Source organism: Heteronotia binoei, chromosome 4 (genome assembly GCF_032191835.1).
Source record: "Heteronotia binoei isolate CCM8104 ecotype False Entrance Well chromosome 4, APGP_CSIRO_Hbin_v1, whole genome shotgun sequence".
NCBI lineage: Eukaryota > Metazoa > Chordata > Lepidosauria > Squamata > Gekkonidae > Heteronotia > Heteronotia binoei.
In genome coordinates this window covers 185,356,583-185,379,261 of record NC_083226.1, presented here as the reverse complement: position 1 = coordinate 185,379,261, position 22,679 = coordinate 185,356,583, and the positions used below count along the sequence as shown (strand labels likewise).

The following is a 22,679-nucleotide window of genomic DNA, read 5'->3' as shown; positions in this document are numbered from 1 at the left end:
GATAGGGATGGAACTGTTTTCTGTGGCCGAGGAAGGTAGGACCAGAACCAGTGGGTTGAAATTAAATCAGAAGAGTTTCCGGCTCAACATTAGGAAGAACTTCCTGACCATCAGGAACAGAGGTCCATCAGTGGCTATTAGCCACAGTATATTATTGGAACTATCTGGGGCAGTGATGCTCTGTATTCTTGGTGCTTGGGGGGGGGGGGGCAAAGTGGAAGGGCTTCTAGACCCACTTGTGAACCTTCTGATGGCACTTGGTTTTTTGTTTTTGCCACTGTGTGACACAGAGTGTTGGACTGGATGGGCCATTGGCCTGTTCCAACATGGCTTCTCTTATGTTCTTATTAGAGCAATTCCTCAGTGGAACAGGCTTCCTTGGGAGATGGTGGGCTCTCCTTCCATGGAGGTTTTTCAACAGAGGCTAGATGGCCATCTGACAGCAATAAAGATCCTGTGGATTTAGGGGGAGGTGTTTGTGAGTTTCCTGCATTGTGCAGGGGGTTGGACTAGATGACCCTGGAGGTCCCTTCCGACTCTTCTATGATTCTAACAAGCTTCCTCCTCGGGAGTTGGTGGGCTCTCCTTCCTTGGAGGTTTTCAAACAGAGACTAGATGGCCAACTGACAGCAATGAAGATAGTGTGATTTTAGGGGGAGGTGTTTGTGAGTCTCCTGCATTGTGCAGGGGGTTGGACTAGATGACCCTGGAGGACCCTGGAGGTCCCTTCCAACTCTTCTATGATTCTAACCTCCTTGGGAGGTGGTGGGCTCTCCTTCCTTGGAGGTTTCCAAACAGAGGCTAGATGGCCACCTGACAGCAATGAGGATCCTGTGAATTTAGGGGAGGGGTTTGTGAGTTCCCTGCATTGTGCAGGGGGTTGGACTAGTTGTTCCTGGAGGTCCCTTCCAACTCTATGAACTTCCTGACTGTTAGAGCGATTCCTCAGCGGAACAGGCTTCCTCCTCGGGAGGTGGTGGGCTCTCCTTCCTTGGAGGTTTTCAACAGAGGCTAGATGGCCATCTGACAGCAATGAAGATCCTGTGAATTTAGGGGAGGTGTTTGTGAGTTTCCTGCATTGTGCAGGGGGTTGGACTAGATGACCCTGGAGGTCCCTTCCAACTCTGATTCTATGTTGGGCTTGAGAGGCCCTGAGGAGTGGGGGTTTGTTCTTGGCCTTCTTCAAGGGAATGTCCTTGTGCAGGAAATCTACCAGCCTTCCTTCCTTGCTGGCCTCAGGAAGGAGCAGCTTTGTTCCTGATGACGTCTGGCAGGGATCTGTATATTTTTGACAGTGGTTTCTTGTTCAGTTTGCTGCTGATTGCAGTGAATTAAATTGTGTCGTTTTGGTTCTGATTTCCATTCTTGTGTCACAGTTCTTCGCTGGGCGGAGAGCTGACTCGGCTCCTTTGATTCAGATGGCGAGGCGAAAATACTTCTTAAAATAACCCGCAGCTCAGGAGGGGGTGATTGAAAGTGGGGAGACAGGCTAGATGGACACACACTTGCACCCGTATTGCTGCTTCCTGAGCCCAGCGCCCAAGCCGTTGTGCCCTGCTGGCTTCCACCCCGTCCTTCCTGCCTGTCCCCACGCCGATCCCACGTCTCACCCGCACTGGTCGTGGGCTGTCTTCCCCCAGCGAAGCCAGACGGACGTCTTGGATCCTCGTGCTCCGTCTGTGGACTCTCTCTTTTGGCTTTGGTGAATCCGGGGCAGGAGCTCCTAAATGGGAGGCAGAACACAATAAGTCAGCCAATCCTCGATCCTCACAGGAGGGCTTCTTCCACGTGATCAGGCCACAGGTCCTTCTCGCAGCAAAGTGCTTCGGGTGCAACCCTGTGCATTTGGAGCTGCCCGCCCTGGTTGTGAAGTTCCAGGAGATTGGAGAGGGTGGGGGGGGGAGGGGGAAGGATCTCAGCAGAGATGTGATGCCGACAAGTCCACCACCAAAACAGCCGTTTTCTCTAGTGGATGGATCTCTGCAGTAATTCCAGAAAATCTCTTGGAGGCTGGCAGTCATATTGAATATATCTTCAGTCATGAACTAGGGTTGCCGGATCTGTGTTGGAAATACCTGGAGGTTTTGGGGGTGGATCCAGGAGAGGTTGGGGTTTGGGAGGGGAGGGGCCTCAGCTTGGTGCAATGCCCTAGAGCCCACCCTTCCAAGCAGCCATTTTCTCCAGGTGAGCTGATCTCTGCCAGCTGGAGTTCACTTGTAAAAGCAGGAGATCTCCAGGCCCCACCTGGAGGCTGGAAACCCTATCATGAGCCCATGAGAGGGCTCTGGGGATGACGCAGAAGTCCTTTTGGTATTCATTCTCTTTTCCAAGGACTATCATTACTATGAAGAAATGCATTTTTTTTTTTCTGAGAGCGTTGGGATGAGCAAAACTTCCACATTGTGTTTTAAAAGTTTTTTTCTCTCTGGGCAAAGAACAGGCTGGAAGGGACGGGGATGTCAGTTCAGTGGCTTCTAAGACGTACCTTGGCTCTCCTTCATACAAATGCTAATAGATCTAGCAGGAGAGAGAATGAGTGGGTCAAGATCTTCCCCTTTCCCCAAGCAGGGACTGAGATTTGTAGCAACAGAATGCTAGAGAGTCTTCAGGAAAGAGATTCCTGGAAATCTCTGGAGAAAGCCTTTTTGGGCCTGGTGTGACCTGGTCAGCGGGTGAGGAAACAGAAATGATACAAACTCTTTGCAGCAGGGAGGAGCTCTCTTTCTTTGGGCGCTCAGTCCCCTGAGACTATGCCGGCCTCTCCTCTGGGAAAGCAGCCATTTTTAACCATGTGCTGCGACACAAATAGCTGGAGGGAGCTTTAAGGTAATTGTTGCGTTGTAGGGATTTATAACTACCTAAACTAAAGAGACGTGTCCAATATTTTAAGCTAAAGGGCCCTGTCCTCTGAGATATCCATATCTGGAATTGGCATGCAGCTCTTGGCAGCCGACCAGTAAGGTAAAGGGCCAGACTGCCACTGACTCCACTCCTTAGCCCCTCATAGAATCATAGAGTTGGAGGGGACCTCCAGAGTCATCTAATCCAACCCCCTGCACAATGCAGGAAACCCACAAATACCTACCCCAAATTCACAGAATCTTCATTGCTGCCAGATGGCCATCTAGTCTCTGTTTAAAAACCTCCAAGGAAGGAGAGCCCACCACCTCCCAAGGAGGAAGCCTGTTACGCTGAGGAATCGCTCTAACAGTCAGGAAGTTCTTCCTAATGTTCAGCCGGAAACTCTTTTGATTTATTTTCAACCCATTGGTTCTGGTCCTACCTTCCAGGGCCACAGAAAACAATTCCACACCATCCTCTATAGGACAGCCCTTCAAGTCCTTGAAGATTGTGATCCTATCCCCTCTCAGCTGCCTCCTCTCCAGGCTAAACGTGCCCAGCTCCTTCAACCTTTCCTCCTAGGACTCGGTCTGCAGACCACTCCCCATCTTCGTCGCCCTCCTGAGGTGTCCCCTCCCCTCCAGGTCTCCAGGGGGCTGCCCGTCTCGTTCTCCCCCACCCTATTCTGGCAAGGCATGCAGCCAATGGGGCTCCTTTCCTGAGGCCCTCCTTGCCCTCCCTTCTCTCGATGCCCTGTGTGTTCTTTGCTGGCCCCTGCCTGCTCTCCCTCCCTGGTGCCATCTCTGCCTGGGTGCCAGGCTAGAGAAACAGGAGCGAGACCTCAGCTTCGTGCCGCACTCGATGGGGAGGGAAGCCTCACCTGCTCACAGGTGTCTTCCCCTTGCTGCTCCTTCTGGGTTTTCTTCTCCTGGGCTGCCTTGGCGAGCCTCTTCTTTCTGTGAAATGGAGCGCAGAGGGATCAGTGGGGCTGTGTGGGGCCCGGCTCTCCTTCCCGGCCATGGCTGCCAGGGTTCAGCTCTCAGGCAAGCTGGCCCAAATGCCTAGCCGACTGCTGGCATGGCCAAGGCACTCACCAGGTAAACGTTGTACTGCAGCAGCCTCTTCCTGGCGTCCGAGACTGTGTAGCCCAGCTCCCGCAGCTTGGCCTTCACGTCGACCATCAGGTGAGCAGGAGGGTCCTGATGGCTCTGGAGTTTGACCACCTCCGCAGGACAGGCCCCAAAGCCGAGTACAAGACTGAGATGAAGTTCCTGGAGGCACAGAAGAGAGCGCTTCGCCAGCCATCTTGCCGCCTTTGCCCCCCTGGCCCAGGCCCCGTTTCTGCAGCTGAGGGTCAGCCGTGGAAGATGGGCACACCTCTGACAATGCGCAGCATGTTCCTCCCTATGGCCAGCCCTGCAGGCCAAGAACTGGGCAGTTGGGCTCTTGGACTAAGGCCGTCAACCACCAGGTGGGGATTACAGAGGAAACACCATGAATTCATTCCCTTCTCATGCCTATTCATATTTGTTCCAAACTCTCATATCCATTGGGGATGGACGGTGGCTCAGTGGTAGAGCAGCTGCTTGGTAAGCAGAAGGGTCCCAGGTTCAAGCCCTGGCATCTCCAGCTAAAAAGGGTCCAGGCAAGTAGGTGTGAAGAACCTTGGCTGGAGACCATGAAGAGCCATGAATGGGGCTGTGGCTCAGTGGCAGAGCATCTGCTTGGTAAGCAGAAGGTCCCAGGTTCAATCCCCGGCATCTCCAACTAAAAAGGGTCCAGGCAAATAGGCATGAAAAACCTCCACTTGAGACCCTGGAGAGCTGCCGCCAGTCTGAGTAGACAAGACTGACTTTGAGGGACTGAGGGTCTGATTCAGTAGAAGGCAGCTTCATAAGTGTTAGGGAGGGACGGTGGCTCAGTGGTAGGGCATCTGCTTGGTAAGCAGAAGGTCCCAGGTTCAATCCCCGGCATCTCCAACTAAAAGAGGTGAAAGGAACAGTGGCTCAGCAGTCAAGCATCCGCTTGGTGAGCAGAAGGTCCCAGGTTCAATTCCTGGCACCTCCAACTAAAAAGGGTCCAGGCAAATAGGCCTGAAAAACCTCAGCTTGAGACCCTGGAGAGCCGCTGCCAGTCTGAGTAGACAAGACTGACTTTGAGGGTCTGATTCAGTAGAAGGCAGCTTCATATGTTCATATGTTCATTCAATGAGCTCCAAAAGGTTCCCGAAAGGTTTTAAAGTGCCAGTTTTATGAGATAAAGTACATCTAAATGGAACAAAACTGTTGGGTAGTTGATTAGACCCCTTTTGCACCAAGAAGGAATGAACTTTGCAGACCTTATACCTTGTCGAATGAAATTGACACAAATGGCATGGTTATTATAAATATTAATTTCAATTGTACATAGCATAGTTATTAATTCATGCATTTCCTCTGCAATATCTCCTTTCCATGGATCTCTTTTTGGGTGTAACCTCCAGGTGGGGCCAGGCGATTCCCCCCGCCCCATGACACCTGATCTCCCCTGGAGAAAATGGCCACCTTGGAGCAGGGCCCCTATGGAATGATATCCCCTGGAGGTCCGCCCTTCCTATTCTCCAATCCCAGGCTCCGCCCCCAAATCTCCAGGCCTGTCCCAACCCATGGGGAGCACCCTCCCTCTGCTGCCTTCCCTCTCCAAAGCTGCCTGCTGGAGGGGCACCCACCAAACCAGACCAAACCAGACCGGCAGCAATGAGGATCCTGTGAATTTAGGGGGCGGTGTTTGTGAGTTTCCTGCATTATGCAGGGGGTTGGACTAGATGATCCTAGAGGTCCCTTCCAACTCTTAGGATTCTAGGATTCTAAACTGCATGGAAACAGAGTCAGAAGGACTCTGTCCCAATGTGCAAAGCATTGTGCATGGAAGGAGTTGACTGGTTTTCTGGCTGCCTCCCACTGGAGGAAAGAGCTCACACTCCTGTTGCCTGAGATGCCGGAATCCCCCAAGGCCACTTACATGGTCTCCTCATCCAGCTCCTCATCTCCACAGGTGGGGTCCTCGTTTTTGGGGCATGGAGCCTCTACTGCAGTGAGAAGAGAGAGGTGAGGGGGCCAAACTCTTCCAGCCCTTCCTCCAAGGTCCAGCACATCCTGTTCTCTTCCCTGCCCCCCCCCCCCAAGATTTTTGGCTTTCTCAGCGGCTGCCTCTGATTGGGGGGGGGAGAACCCCTCCCCTGCACAACCAGCCTTCCGAAGGTCCTGAGGGCACAGTTGTTGGCAGCACTGTTGCTGTCAGACACTCTCCGGACAAGGAGGAAGTGCCGCCTCCTGCATCTCACATCTGTCCTTGGATCACTTGTGCCTTCTCTTTCCTGGTTTCCGCCCCCCCCACACACACACGCAAGTGGGGCTTTGAAGGAGAGCATGTGGTTGAATCTCTCTTCTCCCCGTCCCCAATGAGCTCTGAAGCCCCGCCTCTTCCATTCTTGAATTCAGAGTAGCTCCCCACGCACGCGTGCGCACACACACACACACCTGGGCTCCCTTCTTTTCCAGCTCCACTGATGCTCTACTGGGAGGGGCCACCTACATGAAAGTTCTGTCCTGCCCACAGAGCAGGGTCCAAGGGGAGGGCATCATGTGTCCTACCTGGAAGGCTGGTGGGGATGGTGATGCTCCGCTCCATGGCCTGATGCTGTAAGAGGGGGGAAAGGGGAACCTGGGGTCAGTCTGGCAGTCTATCTGAGGACAACCCCTGGATGGATGGAGGGGCATTCTTCTAGCCTGGCTCTCTGGAGCGCAGTAGAAACCCCCCTCAAAATGATACAGCTCAAGCTAGCCTCAACTCCTAGGGCAGGACACCGAAGGGTTAGACGAGGGGGGCTCTCTCCTGCATCGTCCCAGCGGCACTGTGAGGCAGGCCATACATTGTGAGCCACTGGCTTGTCAGGATTGTCACCCAAGGATTTCCTGCCAGGGAGCCCGTGCCTGGATCTCCCCAAACAGTCTGACATTCTGATCCCTAGGCAAAGATCCTTGGGAAGGAAGAGGAAGGAAGGAAGGAAGGAAGGAAGGAAGGAAGGAAGGAAGGAAGGAAGGAAGGAAGGAAGGAAGGAAGGAAGGAAGGAAGGGAGGGAGGGAGGAAGGAAGGGAGGGAGGGAGGGAGGGGAAGGGAAGAAGGAAGTAAGGGAGGAAGGGAGGAAGTAAAGGAGGAAGGAAGAAGAAGGAAGGAAAAGAAAGGAAGAAAGGGAAGGGAGAAGGAAGGAAGGAAGGAAGGAAGAAAGGAAGAAAGAAAGAAAGAAAGAAAGAAAGAAAGAAAGAAAGAAAGAAAGAAAGAAAGAAAGAAAGGGAAGGAAGGAAGGAAGGAAGGAAGGAAGGAAGGAAGGAAGGAAGGAAGGAAGGAAGGAAGGAAGGAAGGAAGAAGAAGAAGGAAGGAAAAGAAAGGAAGAAAGGGACGGGATGAAGGAAGGAGGGAAAAGAAAGGAGGAGAAAGAAAGAAGTAAGGAAGGAAGGAAGGAAGGAAGGAAGGAAGGAAGGAAGGAAGGAAGGAAAAGAAAGGGAAGGGAAGGGAGAAGGAAGGAAAAGAAAGGAAGAGAGGAGAAAGAAGGAAGGATGGGAAGGAAGGAAGGGAGGGAGGAGGAAGGAAGGAAGGAAGGAAAGAAAGAAAGAAAGAAAGAAAGGAAGGAAGGAGGAAGGAAGGAAGGAAAGAAAGGAAGAAAGAAAGAAAGGGAAGGGAGAAGGAAGGAAAAGAAAGGAAGAAAGGGAAGGAAGGAAGAGATGAAGGAAGGAAGGAAGAGGAAGGAAGGAAGAGAAGGAAGGAATTAAAAGAAAGGAAGAAAGGGAAGGGAGGAGAAAGAAGGAAGGAAAAGAAAGGAAGAAAGGGAAGGGAGGAAGGAAGGAAGGAAAAGAAAGGAAGAAAGGAAAGGGAAGGGAGGAGAGGGAGGAAGGAAAAGAAAGGAAGAAGAGAAGGAAGGAAGGGAGGAAGGAAGGGAGGGAGGGAGAGAGGAAGAAGGAAGGAAAAGAAAGGAAGAAAGGCAGGGAGGAAGGAAGGAAGAAAGGAAGAAAGAAAGGGAAGGGAGGAGAAGGGAGGAAGGGAAGGAAAAGAAAGGAAGAAAGAGAAGGAAGGAAGGAAGGAAGGAAGGAAGGAAGGAAGGAAGGAAGGAAGGGAGGAAGGAAGGGAGGGAGGGAGGGAGGGAGGGAGGGAGGGAGGGAGGGAGGGAGAGAGGAAGAAGGAAGGAAAAGAAAGGAAGAAAGGGAAGGGAGGAAGAAGGAAAAGAAAGGAAGAAAGAAAGGGAAGGGAGGAGAAGGGAGGAAGGAAAAGAAAGGAAGAAAGAGAAGGAAGGAAGGAAAAGGAAGGAAGGGAGGAAGGGAGGAAGGGAGGGAGGGAGGAAGAGGAAGAGGAAGGAAGGAAGGAAGTTAAGGGAAGAGAAGGAAGGAGGAAGAGAAAAAGAATTGCAGATTTATACCCTGCCCTTCTCTCTGAATCAGAGACACAGAGCTGTTCACAATCTCCCATATCTTCTCCCCCCACAACAGACACCCTGTGAGGTGAGTGGGGCTGAGAGGGCTCTCCCAGCAGCTGCCCTTTCAAGGACAACCTCCTCTGCCAGAGCTATGGTTAACCCCAGGCCATTCCAGCAGCTGCAGGTGGAGGAGTAGGGAAGGAAACCTGGTTCTCCCGGATAAGAGTCCACCACTTAACCACACCACCAAACTGGCTCTCCAGGAAGGAAGGAAGAAAAAGATCCTCTGCTTCCAGCAGAGGGTGCTCTAGGACAGTGAAGATATGCACCTTTCCCGCCTGGGGGGTGGGGCGGCATAAGGATTCTGTTGCACTCCTTTGCTTTTTATCTCAGAGAGTTTTCAAAAGCCAGGCAGGCGACACCTAGGAAGAGTCACAGATCCGCTTGTTCCCAGCCTGCAGGAGAGCGCAAGCAGGTTCACACCTGAAGCTAAAGTGAGAAAGGGGGGGGGGTCCTTTCGGCATCTGATGTTGTGCCCGTGTTATAATGCCTGCAGGGGAAGGGCAGGCGGCGGTGTGCCCACCCACCTGGGGGAGAAATAAGGCAGTCGGCTACACAGCTGCCCCCACCATCGCCCTAAAGTTTATGCTCTGTGACTGTCTTTTCTAGGTGAATTTGGGCATTTCCCACTCGCTGACCTGGGTGGATTCCAGAGCTTGGCATGGAAACAGTGGGGGGCGAGGTCATGTTCACCCCTTTCCCTGCAGGCGAGAAGAAGGTCTGTGGTTTTCTAGCGAATGAAATGTGCCTTCAGAGGGACTTTTCTGCCTGGAACTAGTTCCCTCATTGCCAAACAGAAGTTTATCACGTAAGCCCCAAGCTGTTAAAGCCCAGCAAGCCCGGGCAATTTTCACCTGTTGAGTGAAATATCCCCCACATCCCAATGACCCCCTGTGCCCCTGCCTAACCCTTCCCTTTGGAAATTCCCAGAAAGCCCCGCTCTGCTCACCTGAAGGGGAAACAGCCCTGTGGAGTAGCCTCTTTTCAGAGAGATGGATGAGACCTGCCCAGAATGACCTTCCCTCTGCCTTTCTCAGCTACCCACACGAAAGAGCCCACCTCCAGTTGCCTGGTTACTAGGCGTCATGTCATCACCTGGTCTGATGAGGTCACAGAGGAGGGAGGCGACTGGGCTGATGAGGTCATAAAGAAGGGAGGCAGCCCCCCAGACTTGCCTGCTTGCCTGGAAGGGTGGGTGAAGCCCCCTCCAATTCAGGGCCTTGCTCAAGGGGCACACAACCAAAGAGGAGGCAGAAGAAGACCTACACATTGCCATTAGTCATGCCCGTGACAATCACAGGATGACACGCTGGCCACAACGAGAACAGAAGAGAAGCCCTGTTGGATCAGGCCAGTGGCCCCTCCAGTCCAACACCCTGTGTCACACAGTGGCCAAAAAACCCAGGGGCCATCAGGAGGCCCACCAGTGGGGCCAGGACACTAAAAGCCCTCCCACTGTGACTCCCCAAGCACCAAGAAGACAGAGCATCACTGCCTCAGAGACAGAGAAGCCCTGTTGGATCAGGCCAATGGCCCATCCGGTCCAACACTCTGTCACACAGTGGCCAAAAAACCCAGGTGCCATCAGGAGGTCCATCAGTGGGGCCAGGACACTAGAAGCCCCCCCACTGTGTCCACCCAAGCACCAAGAAGACAGAGCATCACTGCCTCAGAGATAAGAGAAGCCCTGTTGGATCAGACCAATGGCCCATTCAGTCCAACACTCTGTGTCACACAGTGGCCAAAAAACCCAGGGGCCATCAGGAGGTCCATCAGTTGGGCCAGGACACTGGAAGCCCTCCCACTGTGCCCCCCCAAGCATCAAGAAGACAGAGCATCACTGCCCCAGACATAAGAGAAGCCCTGTTGGATCAGGCCAATGGCCCATTCAGTCCAACACTCTGTGTCACACAGTGGCCAAAAAACCCAGGTGTCATCAGGAGGTCCACCAGTGGGGCCAGGACACTAGAAGCCCTCCCACTGTGTCCCCCCAAGCACCAAGAAGACAGAGCATCATTGCCTCAGAGATAAGAGAAGCCTGTTGAATCAGGCCAATGGCCCATCCAGTCCAACACTCTGTGTCACACAGTGGCCAAAAAATTATATATATATATTTATACATACACACACACACATATATACACACTGTGGCTAATAGCCACTGATGGACCTCTGCTCCATATTTTTATCTAACCCCTTCTTGAAGCTATGCTTGTAGCTGCCACCACCTCCTGTGGCAGTGAATTCCACATGTTAATCACTCTTTGGGCGAAGAAGGACTTCCTTTTATCTGTTTTAACCTGACTGCTCAGCAATTTCATGGAATGCCCACGAGTTCTTGTATTGTGAGAAAGGGAGAAAAGTACTTCTTTCTCTGCTTTCTCCATCCCATGCATAATCTTGTAAATTTACTGCATTCAATATTGCACTTCCATGACTGGGCAAACTCCACCGTATTATCCCGTCTTTTAACTGAAAATGCTAAGGACTGACCATACGCTGAACATGAGTCAACAGTGTGATGCGGTGGCTAAAAAGGCCAATGCAATTTTGGGCTGTATCCACAAAAGCATAGTGTCCAGATCACATGATGTGATGGTATCGCTTTACTCTGCTCTGGTAAGACCTCACCACCTGGAGTACTGTGTTCAGTTTTGGGCACCGCAATTTAAGAAGGATATAGACAAGCTGGAAGGGGTCCAGAGGAGGGCGACGAAGATGGTGAGGGGTCTGGAGACCAAGTCCTATGAGGAAAGGTTGAAGGAGCTGCGGATGTTTAGCCTAGAGAGGAGGCGGTTGAGAGATGATAGGATCACCATCTTCAAGAACTTGAAGGGCTATCCTATAGCCCTCACATTGTCTTTGAAAGGGCAGCTTCTGTGAGAACCAGTTTTGTGTAGGGGTTAAGTGCACAGACTCTTATCTGGGAGAAATGGGTTTGATTCCCCACTCCTCCACCTGCACTTGCTGGAATGGCCTTGGGTTAGCCATAGTTATCACAGAGCTTATCCTTGAAAGGGCAGCTTCTATCAGAGCTCTCTCAGCCCCACCCACCTCACAGGGTGTCTGTTGTGGGGGAAGGAGATATAGGAGATTGTAAGCTGCTCTGAGACTCTGATTCAGAGAGAAGGGTGGGGTATAAATCTACAATCTTCTTCTTCTTTATTGTTTCCCACGTGTCTGTCCACCTCCTGTATGATCAGCTGCCCATCTAACCTGCACATATGTGGAGCTGACTCAGGAATAGTGGTAGCAAATGGTACCATAAATGTTATTATATTATGTCTAATTAATTCCATGTATTGCATTTTATCATATTGTTGTAACCTGCCCTGAGCCTTGCTTTGCAGGGGCGGGGGGTTAGAAATCAAAGAAATAAATACTATGAGAAGCCCAAGAGGGGGGTGGCAGCAACTAGGGGAGGAAGAGGAAAAAGGTGAGCTCTGCCAAGCAGTGAGGAGGCGGCTTCCCCGAACCGGGAACTCGCCGTGGTGGTAGGAAGCAGCCCCACCCTGAGAAATGTGATGGCCTCACCTTTGTGGGCCTCCGTCTGTTACCTGCCCTGCCACACCTTGTTTCTTCTAGCTCTGTGTGCTCCTCTCTGTCCCTGCCAGGGGGTTTCCGCTCTGGGAGGGCACTTTTATCAGGAGAAATGAAACTGGGCTGATGCATGCATCCAGCGGCTGGCTGGGAAGAGGATGCGGCAAGGAACTTACTGATGCCCTGGTTGGCAGATTGGGGGGGAGGGGGAGCAAGCCGTGACCCGCCTTGGAACCTCTCAGGGAGATGGACAAGGAGACCAAGGTGCAAGGAGAGTCAGAGTGTAATGTACTGGGAGACGAGACGTGGTAAAGGCATTGATCTTTAATCGCTGATACATTACAGAACTAGGAAACACGCGGCCGGGTCCGCTAATATATACATGCACCCCGGATCAACCCCCCTGCTGGCCAGCCCAATCCTGGCCAGTTAAACTTCCCGCGCTTGGTCTTGATTGGCGGTGACTTTTCCCGCGCTGCGCCAGGTAACCCGAGGACGTCCCGGCTTGCGCGGCGCGGGTGCAGAGTCCGATACTCAACACTCCTCCCCCCTTAGTTTAAACCACATAGTCCCGGAGGTACGCCGGTGCTCTCCGTTCCCGTGTCGATCTCCTCGGGGTCGCTCTTGGTGCGGAGGCTGGTTCCGTTGTGGGCGATGCTGCTTCTGGCTGCGGGATGTTGGGGTCTGTTTCAGGCTCCGGCTCTGGTTCGGTGTCTCTGGGGGCGTCATAAGTGGGTAGTTCCTGTATTGGCGAGCGCCCTTCCGGACCTTCGGTTGCCCGCGGATCCCTATTCCCTACCTCCTCTGTTTCTTCGGGTAGGGTGCGGCGGCGCAGCTGATCTATGTGCCGCCTTAGTACCTGGCCCCCCTCGGTGGTCACCTCGTATGACCTGGAACCTGTCACCCTAAGGACTCTCCCCGCGACCCACTCGGGACCGCTTGCGAAGTTCTTCGCGTATACCGGGTCACCCGGAAAGAACCCCCGCACCGCCTCCCGGACCTCTGGGGACCCGCGGACCTCGGGGGCCCGGTCGGGGTGCAGCCTGTCTAGGCGTGTTGTCAGTTTCCTCCCCATAAGCAGTTCTGCGGGGCTGGATCCCGTTATAGGGTTTGGGGTGATCCTGTTGTGGAACAGGAAGGCTGAGAGGCGGTGGTCCCAATCCCCTTGTACTATTCTCCCCAGTGCTTCCTTGGTGGTCCGCACCATCCGCTCTGCCTGGCCGTTGGTGGCCGGATGGAAGGGTGCGGATCTTATGTGTCGTATGAGGTACCTCTCCGTGAACTCCCGGAATTCCCGGGAGGTGAATGCAGTACCGTTATCCGTCACCAGGGTGTCTGGGATCCCGTGCGTGCATAGGACCCTCCTGAGTGCCCGGACGGCTGCTGCTGTGGAGGTTGAGGCTACTGGAATCACCTCCAGCCATTTTGTGTAGGCATCCACAAGTATAAAAAAGATTTGGCCCTGATACGGGCCTGCAAAATCTAAGTGGAGGCGGGACCATGGTCGCCTGTTAGACTCCCATCTGTGGACCGGGGCTGATGGGGGATCGGGCCGGGATTCTTGGCAGGGTTGGCACCTCCTCACCCACCCCTCTATCTCCTCATCCATGCCCGGCCACCACACATAACTACGGGCCAGGGCTTTCATCCTCACGATGCCCGGGTGGGTCTCGTGGAGGTCTTCCAGCACCTGCTTGCGCAAGGGGGGGGGAACCACCACCCGACTGCCCCAAAGCACACACCCCTTGTGGGTTGATAGCTCGTCCTTCCTGGACGCGAATGGCCTGAACGCGTCTTCGACTTTGCCTGATGGCCACCCCCTCCCCACCCAGTCCCTGACCCGTGCCAGGATGCGGTCCCTCCCTGTTGCCCGAGCCACCTCCGCCGCGTGCAGGGGGCGCTCGGGGAGCGATTCAATGAGCATTACCCCATGTGCAGGGGCGGGATCCGGTTCTGTCATGGGGAGCGGCAGGCGGCTGAGGGCATCGGCGTGTCCCATGGCTTTACCCGGGCGGTGGATCAGTTCATACGTGTAGGAGTTCAGGAACTGGTTCCACCTCAGGACCCTCTGGGATAGGATTTGGGGGGTCTGACGGTCTGGAGCTAGGAGGCCCAGGAGCGGCTTGTGGTCCGTGGCGATGGTGAAACGCCTACCGTAGAGGTAGTCGTTGAACTTGTGCACCCCCGCCACGATCGCCAAGGCCTCCTTGTCAATTTGAGCGTAGTTCCGCTCCGCTGGAGATAGAGTCCGTGAATAGTACGCGACTGGCACTTCCCTCCCGTCCGGGAGTTGGTGCCCCAAAACCGCTCCTACTCCGTAGGGGGAGGCGTCGCAAGCTAGGATCAGGGGTAGGTTTTCGTCGTAGTGGTGAAGTACCGCGTTAGAGACCAAGAGGTCCTTCACTGCTTGGAACGCCGCGGCTTGGCGTTGGCCCCAGACCCACGGGGCCTGTTTATCCAGCAAACGGTGCAACGGTTCCGCTACGGCGGCTTTGTGCGGTAGGAACGTGTGATAAAAGTTCAACAATCCTAAAAAACTCTGTAGTTCTGCCTTGCATTTGGGCGCAGGAGCCTGGACTATGGCCCTGGTCTTGTCCGCCGTCGGGTGTATCCCCGCCGCGTCCACGGCGAACCCCAGGAACTCCACTCGCGGGACCCCTAACAAACATTTCTCCTTTTTGACTCTCAGCCCCGCCGCTTGGAACCGCCTGAGGACCTCGCGCAGGCGGCAGCAGAACTCTCCTTCATTGGGGGCGGCGATTAAAACGTCGTCAAAGAAGGGTTGAACTCCGGGGATCCCTTTAAGGAGAGAGTCCATTATGCTCTGGAATATCCCCGGAGCCACACTGACCCCGAACTGCAGCCGTTTAACCCTGAACGCGCCCCTGTGGGTCACGATCGTCTGCGCCTCCGCTGTCTTAGCGTCGACCGGCAGTTGCTGGTATGCTTGTGCTAAGTCCAGCTTCCCAAAAACCTTCGCCCCGGCTAGCGCTGCTAGGACGTGGCTGACCACCGGGACTGGGTAGGGGTTGTCTTGTAGCGCCTTATTGATCGTGCACTTGTAGTCAGCGCAGATCCTCACCTCCCCATTGGGTTTGACGGGCGTTACTATGGGGGTTTCCCATTCCGCGTATGTTACCGGTTCTAGGACGCCCTGGGCCGTTAGGCGGTCCAGTTCTGCCTCTATTTTCGGCTTAAGGGCGAACGGGACGCGCCTCGCTTTAAGCCTTATGGGCCTGACCATTGGGTCAATCGGTAGTGTGATGGGCGGACCCTTATAGCTCCCCAAAGACCCATCAAAGACCTCGGGGAACTCTCGGCAGACCCCGTCGAAATTGCTTGCCTGCAAGTGGTCCACCCCCACCAGCTGGATCCCCAGGGGATTGAACCAAGCCAACCCTAGAAGTGTGGTCAGTTGGCGCTTGACCACTAGGATGTCCAGGGGCCCTCTGAAACCCCTTCTTTCCACATGCACCCGGGCCCACCCCACGATGTGTACTGGGTTCTTCTGAAAGTCCCTCAGTACGAAGTCCGCTGGCCTCGTTTGAAGGCGGCGGTGGGGGCATAGTTTCTTGAGGGTTTCCTCCGAAATGATGGAGATGGAGGAACCCGAGTCCACTTCCATGGTGCAGGGGGCGCCCTCGATTAGGACCGACATTTTGACCTTGTCTGGGGCCGATAGGGGCAAGTTCAATACCTGCAGAGTGGTGGATGCCGTCGTGTGGGTGTCCAGGGAGTCGTGATGCGCTGATGGTTGTCGGCGGCTGTTCTTGGCCCGGCAAGCCCGAGCGATGTGGCCCGTCTTTCCGCAGCTGCGGCAGTCCAGGTTGCGGTACGGGCAGTCCCGGCGCTCGTGGGGGTCGCCGCAGCTGGCGCATCTGGGACCGGTGGTGGCGGTGGCCCTCTCCGTCGCTCGCTGTCTAGTGGGGGCCCTTGTGTCCGTTCTTTGGGGCCGCCGGAGTTGAAACGCTTCTTCCTCTGTTCGGTCTTCTGGCTCCGTTTCCCCTTGGTGGACTGCTTCACCTCGTGGCTGGCCGAACGCCTTGGTGGCCCTCTCGAAGGCCGTTGCCTCGTTGAAGGCTTGTTGTAGCGTTAGCTCCTCCTTCGCGAAGAGCTTCTGCTGCAATCGCTCGTCGCGGAGGCCCCAGACGAAACGGTCCCGCAGGGCTTCGTCCCTTTTGTCAAAGTTGCAATTTCCGGCGATCTGCCGAAGGGCCGCCAGGTAGACCGCCGCTGTCTCCCCCGACTTTTGGTCCCTCTTGTGGAAGAGGAATCGGCGGGCGACGATGGACGGTTGGGGTGAAAAGTGGCCCGTGAGGAGCCTCACGACTTCCCGGTAGGTCCTCTCCGTCAGCTTAGCTGGAGCGGAGAGACCTCGTGCGATCTCGAAGGTCTCTTCGCCACAGACGCTCAGCAGGACGTCTCTCTTTCTCTCGTCATCGTCGATCAGGTTCGCCCGCAGGTAGCACTCGACCCTTTCGGTGTAGGTCTCCCATCTCTCGGGGTGCTCCGGGTTGAATTCCGCAAGATGGCCCGTCGTTACGCTCGAGTTCGCCATGGTGGCGGCGGGCTGCCCGATCCTGCGGTCTCTCGCCTTCCTCGTCTCCGGCCGGACCTATCTATATCCCATCCTCGTCGCCAGTGTAATGTACTGGGAGACGAGACGTGGTAAAGGCATTGATCTTTAATCGCTGATACATTACAGAACTAGGAAACACGCGGCCGGGTCCGCTAATATATACATGCACCCCGGATCAACCCCCCTGCTGGCCAGCCCAATCCTGGCCAGTTAAACTTCCCGCGCTTGGTCTTGATTGGCGGTGACTTTTCCCGCGCTGCGCCAGGTAACCCGAGGACGTCCCGGCTTGCGCGGCGCGGGTGCAGAGTCCGATACTCAACACAGAGCATAAGAACATAAGAACATCAGAGAAGCCATGTTGGATCAGGCCAACGTGTCAAGCATACGGTTTATAGTCAGTATTAAATGCTAAGTTTTCCTGTAGAATGCTTTCTCATTGTAATTGCATATCAAACCCAAAGCACCTTATAAGTCCTTCTTCACCCGAAGGGTGATTAACATGTGGAATTCACTGCCACAGGATGTGGTGGCGGCCACAAGCATAGCCACCTTCAAGAGGGGTTTAGATAAAAATATGGAGCAGAGGTCCATCAGTGGCTATTAGCCACAGTGTGTGTGTGTGTGTGTGTGTGTGTGTGTGTGTATATATATATATTTTTTGCCACTGTGTGACACAGGGTGTTGGACTGGATGGGCCATTGGCCTGATCCAACATGGCTTCTCTTATGTTCTTATGTGACACAGAGGGTTGGTCTGGATGGGCCATTAGCCTGATCCAACAGGGCTTCTCTTATGTGACACAGAGTGTTGGACTGGATGGGCCATTGGCCTGATCCAACAGGGCTTCAATTATGTTCTTATGTGACACAGAGTGTTGGACTGGATGGGCCACTGGCCTGATCCAACAGGGCTTCTCTTATGTTCTTATGTGACACAGAGTGTTGGACTGGATGGGCCACTGGCCTGATCCAACAGGGCTTCTCTTATGTTCTTATGTGACACAGAGTGTTGGACTGGATGGGCCATTGGCCTGATCCAACAGGGCTTCTCTTATGTCTGGGGCAGTGATGCTCTGTATTCTTGGTGCTTTGGGGGGGCACAGTGCGAGGGCTTCTAGTGTCCTGGCCCCAATGATGGACCTCCTGAGGGCGCCTGGTTTTTTTGGCCACTGTGTGGCACAGAGTGTTGGACTGGATGGGCCATTGGCCTGATCCAACAAGAACATAAGAGAGGCCCTGTTGGGTCAGGCCAGTGGCCCAACACTCTGTGTCACATAAGAACATAAGAGAAGCCATGTTGGGTTAGGCCAGTGGCCCATCAAGTCCAACACTCTGTGTCACATAAGAACATAAGAGAAGCCATGTTAGGTCAGGCCAGTGGCCCCTCCAGGCCAACACTCTGTGTTACAGAAGGGAAGCCCTGTTGGATCAGGCCAATGACCCCTCCAGTCCAACTCTCTGTGTCACATAAGAGGAGCCCTGTTGGATCAGGCCAATGGCCCCTCCAGTCCAACACTCTGTGTCACATAAGAACATAGGAGAAGCCCTGTTGGATCAGGCCAATGGCCCATGCAGTCCAACACTGCTTATTCCACTAATACTTGTAATCCAGTTGTTTAATATGTACTTCTTGTAGACAAATTATGTTACATTTTTGCTTCCCAATCCAATGAAAAGTTGCTTTTCTTTTTTGTGGTGAATTAAGTCTGTTTACATTCCAAGATAATAATTTGTAATCCATCATGGTTTTCTATTTTAATCTGAACCTCCAAATTCTTTATTCTCCATCAAAAACTTCTCCATCTCCTGAGTGCTTGTAATGGTAATCCTTTTCCCCTTGTATTCAAAAACCAATCCTTCTGGGAGAATCCATCTATATCTCATTTGACTCTCTCTCAATTGCTCAGTCAGTTTTTTATATAATCTTCTGTCACTTAAGACTTTCCTTGATAATTCTTTCATAATTCTAATATCACTGCCTTCCACAATCAGCTTGCCTTCATACTGTTTACTTAGAATCCTTCCCACCAAGTCTCTAACATCTTGTTGTGCCTTTAAGGCCAACATCACTGAGTGTTTGTTAATGAAAGGTGACCTCTTTGGATGTTCTCACCGTACATCGTGGAGAGGTGTCCTCTCAAAGCTCTTGCTTCAAAACTTGTTTGTTGTGTTTCAGGGCTTTCCTGGCTCAGCAGGTCTAGGTGACCCGGTGTGTGTTACCAGGAAAGGACACCAGAATGTCCTTTGCACAGATGTTCCAGGGCCATGTTCCCTAGCCTTTGGGGGCAGCTTGACAGAAAGGAGCTCCTGGGATTTGTAGTCATTTTTCTGAGGAAAACCCATAATGCCCTAGAATGTCACATGACTCTGCTCACAAAGAAGCACAGGGGAGGGGGGCAAGACTCAGCGTGATCTTGAATGACCTGACTATGCACTTCTCTGGTGACCAAGGAAGTGGACTTCACAATCTTGTCTAGCTTATTCAGCAAAGCACCAGTTCCTGAAGCTGCCTCAGAATGAGTCTGGCCCTTGGTCCCTCGAGGTCAGAATTGCTTGCTCAGACTGGCTGCTGCTCTCTGGCTTCTCACACCACCTTTTAACTGGAGGTGGCGGGGAAAGACCAGAGGGGGGAGGCTTCCACATGCCAATCAGAGGCTGCGACATTGAGCCTCACACCCGCCACAGCCTGCCCATGACCCTGCAGTGCACATGACCCTTGTAGAGGTGCAGCACCACACCGCTTGGCGCTAACGTCAAGGAGAACCATCAAAGTGGTCCCGTTCTGGAGCTTGACTCGCATACAATAAGGCAGGGGTGGCCAACGGTAGCTCTCCAGATGTTTTTGTCTACAACTCGCATCAACCGCAGCCAGCATGGCCATGCTGGCTGGGGCTGATGGGAGTTGTAGGCAAAAAACACCTGGAGAGCTACCGTTGGCCACCCCTGCAATAAGGAGTTCAGGCAGCTGTCACATTTACATGCAGTCTGCAGCTTCGTTAACGGAGAAGGTTCTGTATGAAGGCGGCAACACTTCATGCAAGTACCACACAGAGCCTCCTGTAGGCATCTCCCACAATGCACTCAGTGGCCAGCCACCACCTGTGCAGGTGCACATGCAGCTGACGGGGGTGGTGGTGGGGGGGGAAAGCTTCTTCAGAAGTGAATTTGCAATCCGGGGCTTTGTTCTTCCTGCAGCGAAGTTTGTTTTGACCTTCTGAGCATGCTCTTTGACCAAGACCAGTTTTTCTCCACTCACGTAAGTTTTGAGAGTGTCGAAGGGCAAGCCCTGCCAGTCTTCTCTGCCAGACAGGGCTGGATCGGGGGGAGGGGTGTGTGTTAGGGGGGGGGTGCTTGCCCCGGGTGCCAACGGAAGGGGGACGCCAAATTGGATATGGAGTCCATTGTATTCTGTGGGACCATAAGATAGAAAGGCCCATAAGGGGACATCATTTTTTAATTTTGCCCCCCCTCAAAAACATGCAGATCTGGTCCGGCTGCCTGACAGTTTCCACTGGGGAGGGATGGTGGCTCAGCGGTAGAGCATCTGCTTGGTAAGCAGAAGGTCCTAGGTTCAATTGCCGGCATCTAGAGGGAAGGCTTATTAAATTTGCAGATGATACTAAATTGGGAGGGGTTGCAAACACAGAAGAAGACAGAAACAGGATGCAGGATGACCTTGACAGGCTGGGAAACTGGGCTGAAACCAATAAAATGAATTTTAACAGGGATAAATGTCAAGTTCCGCATTTAGGTAGGAAAAATCCCATGCATGGATCTCGTGATGTGATGGTATCGCTTTACTCTGTTCTGGTAAGACCTCACCTGGAGTATTGTGTTCAGTTTTGGGCACCACATTTTAAGAAGGATATAGACAGGCTGGAACAGGTCCAGAGGAGGGCGAGGAAGATGGTGAGCGGTCTGGAGACCAAGTCCTAGGAGCAAAGGTTGAAGGAGCTGGGGATGTTTAGCCTGGAGAGGAGGCGGCTGAGAGGTGATAGGATCACCATCTTCAAGTACTTGAAGGGCTGTCATATAGAGGATGGTGTGGAATTGTTTTCTGTGGCCCCAGAAGGTCGGATCAGAACCAATGGGTCGAATTTAAATCAAAAGAGTTTCCGGCTCAACATTCGGAAGAACTTCCTGACCGTTAGAGCGATTCCTCATTGGAACAGGCTTCCTCCTTGGGAGGTGGTGGGCTCTCCTTCCTTGGAGGTTTTTCAACAGAGGCTAGATGGGCATCTGACAGCAATGAGGATCCTGTGAATTTAGGGGGAGGTGTTTGTGAGTTTCCTGCATTGCGCAGGGGTTGACTAGATGACCCTAGAGGGCTGTGCTTTCTTTGAAGAAAAAGTCCAACAGGAGGAGCCTATTTGCATATTAGACCACACCCCCTGGCCTGGAACCTGTGGCTGCCGGAGCCCTGGCCAGCCCAGGCAGAGCTCTGCTCCTGTGAGCTCCAGCGGAAAAAACAGCCCTGATGAAGGGGCTGGAACACCTTCCCAATGAAGAAAGGTTGAGAGGTTCGGGCTCTTTAGCTTGGAGAAATGATGACTGAAGGGTGACATGATAGAGGTTTACAAGATTATGCATGGGGCAGACAGGGATGACTTCAGGGCATCTGGTGCCCCACAGTGGCTCAGCCACAAAGGTAGAGATGGAACACTCTGTCTGGGGCAGCGATGCTCTGTCTTCTTGGTGCTTGGCGGGCAACAGCAGAAGGCCTTCTGGAGTTCTGGCCCCAGTGATGGACCTCCTGATGGCACCTGGGGTATGGTCACTGTGTGCATGATACAGAATGTTGGACAGGATGGGCCGCTGGTCTGATCCAGTGACTTCTCTTACATTCTTATGTCTGGGGCATGGATGCTCTGCCTTCTTGGTGCTTGGGGGGAAACAGTGGGAGGGCTTCTGGAGTTCTGGCCCCACTGGACTTCCAGGGGAGGAAAATGTCGAGCTGAGCTGCTTCTCATAACGGGAGCAGGCTGGAACTTCTGTTCGGGGTAGTGGAAGGCAAATTAATGCCTACTGACTACTTTTCTCAGTCAGAGATTAGTCCAAGATATGCACAGGAAACTTTGAGGAGATTTACCTTGGCATGTCCCGGGGGAGGGGCTCCTTTGAGGCTTTGAGGGGTCTCCGGGAAGAGTTGCATTTTCATCATCTGCAGAAGTTTTCAGAGTCATTTATTTGACATAAGCTTGACAGAATCCTAACCTTCTTGGACATTGTTAAGCATCTAAAGCTACGCAAGACCGGTGGGGACTTGGATAATTGGAAGAGAAGGTACAGATTACTATCTTTCACTCCGGGACTATTTACAGTTTAATGGAGTAAATTTAAAAGGTGGGAAATGAAAATTTAGAAAGCTTGGAAGAAGAAGGGAGGAAGAGCTGAAATTTGGACTATGTAAATATAAAGGACAGTGCAAAAAGTGGAAAGGAATTTATTGTTTGGTCTACTTGCGGTTTTGAAAAAAGCACCATCGTCACAGACCTGCAGCATATTCAAGCAATACAGGAAGTACGTCAAGTATCGTGAGATCTCCTGACCGGTGTGAATGAGACTTCGTGGCAAGTAAAGCAGGAAGTAGTGGATGGAAAACCTACTCTAGGAATATAATACCATTGAGAAATAGCAGCGGCCATTGCTTGGAGGTCAAAATTAAAATAAGGTTTTTAAGATGATGAAGAAGAAGATATTGGATTTATATCCCGCCCTCCATTCCGAAGAGTCTCAGAGTGGCTCACAATCTCCTTTCCCTTCCTCCCCCACAACAGACACCCTGTGAGGTAGATGAAGATATTGGATTTATATCCCGCTCTCCACTCCGAAGAGTCTCAGAGCGGCTCACAATCTCCTTTCCCTTCCTCCCCCACAACAGACACCCTGTGAGGTAGATGAAGATATTGGATTTATATCCCGCCCTCCATTCCGAAGAGTCTCAGAGTGGCTCACAATCTCCTTTCCCTTCCTCCCCCACAACAGACACCCTGTGAGGTAGATGAAGATATTGGATTTATATCCCGCTCTCCTCTCCGAAGAGTCTCAGAGCGGCTCACAATCTCCTTTCCCTTCCTCCCCCACAACAGACACCCTGTGAGGTAGATGAAGATATTGGATTTATATCCCGCCCTCCACTCCGAAGAGTCTCAGAGCGGCTCACAATCTCCTTTCCCTTCCTCCCCCACAACAGACACCCTGTGAGGTAGATGAA

At 52.9% G+C, this 22,679-nt stretch overlaps 1 long non-coding RNA gene across 1 annotated transcript; it reads right to left on the bottom strand.

Moving 5' to 3' along the window:
* Window positions 1-5,840: 5,840 nt before the first annotated feature.
* LOC132570029 (uncharacterized) lies at window positions 5,841-9,378 on the bottom strand. Its single transcript, XR_009555309.1, has 3 exons — window positions 9,297-9,378; window positions 6,474-6,519; window positions 5,841-5,908 (listed from the first exon to the last, which is right to left on the bottom strand). It is a non-coding gene; the product is annotated as an uncharacterized LOC132570029 (long non-coding RNA).
* Window positions 9,379-22,679: the final 13,301 nt, after the last annotated feature.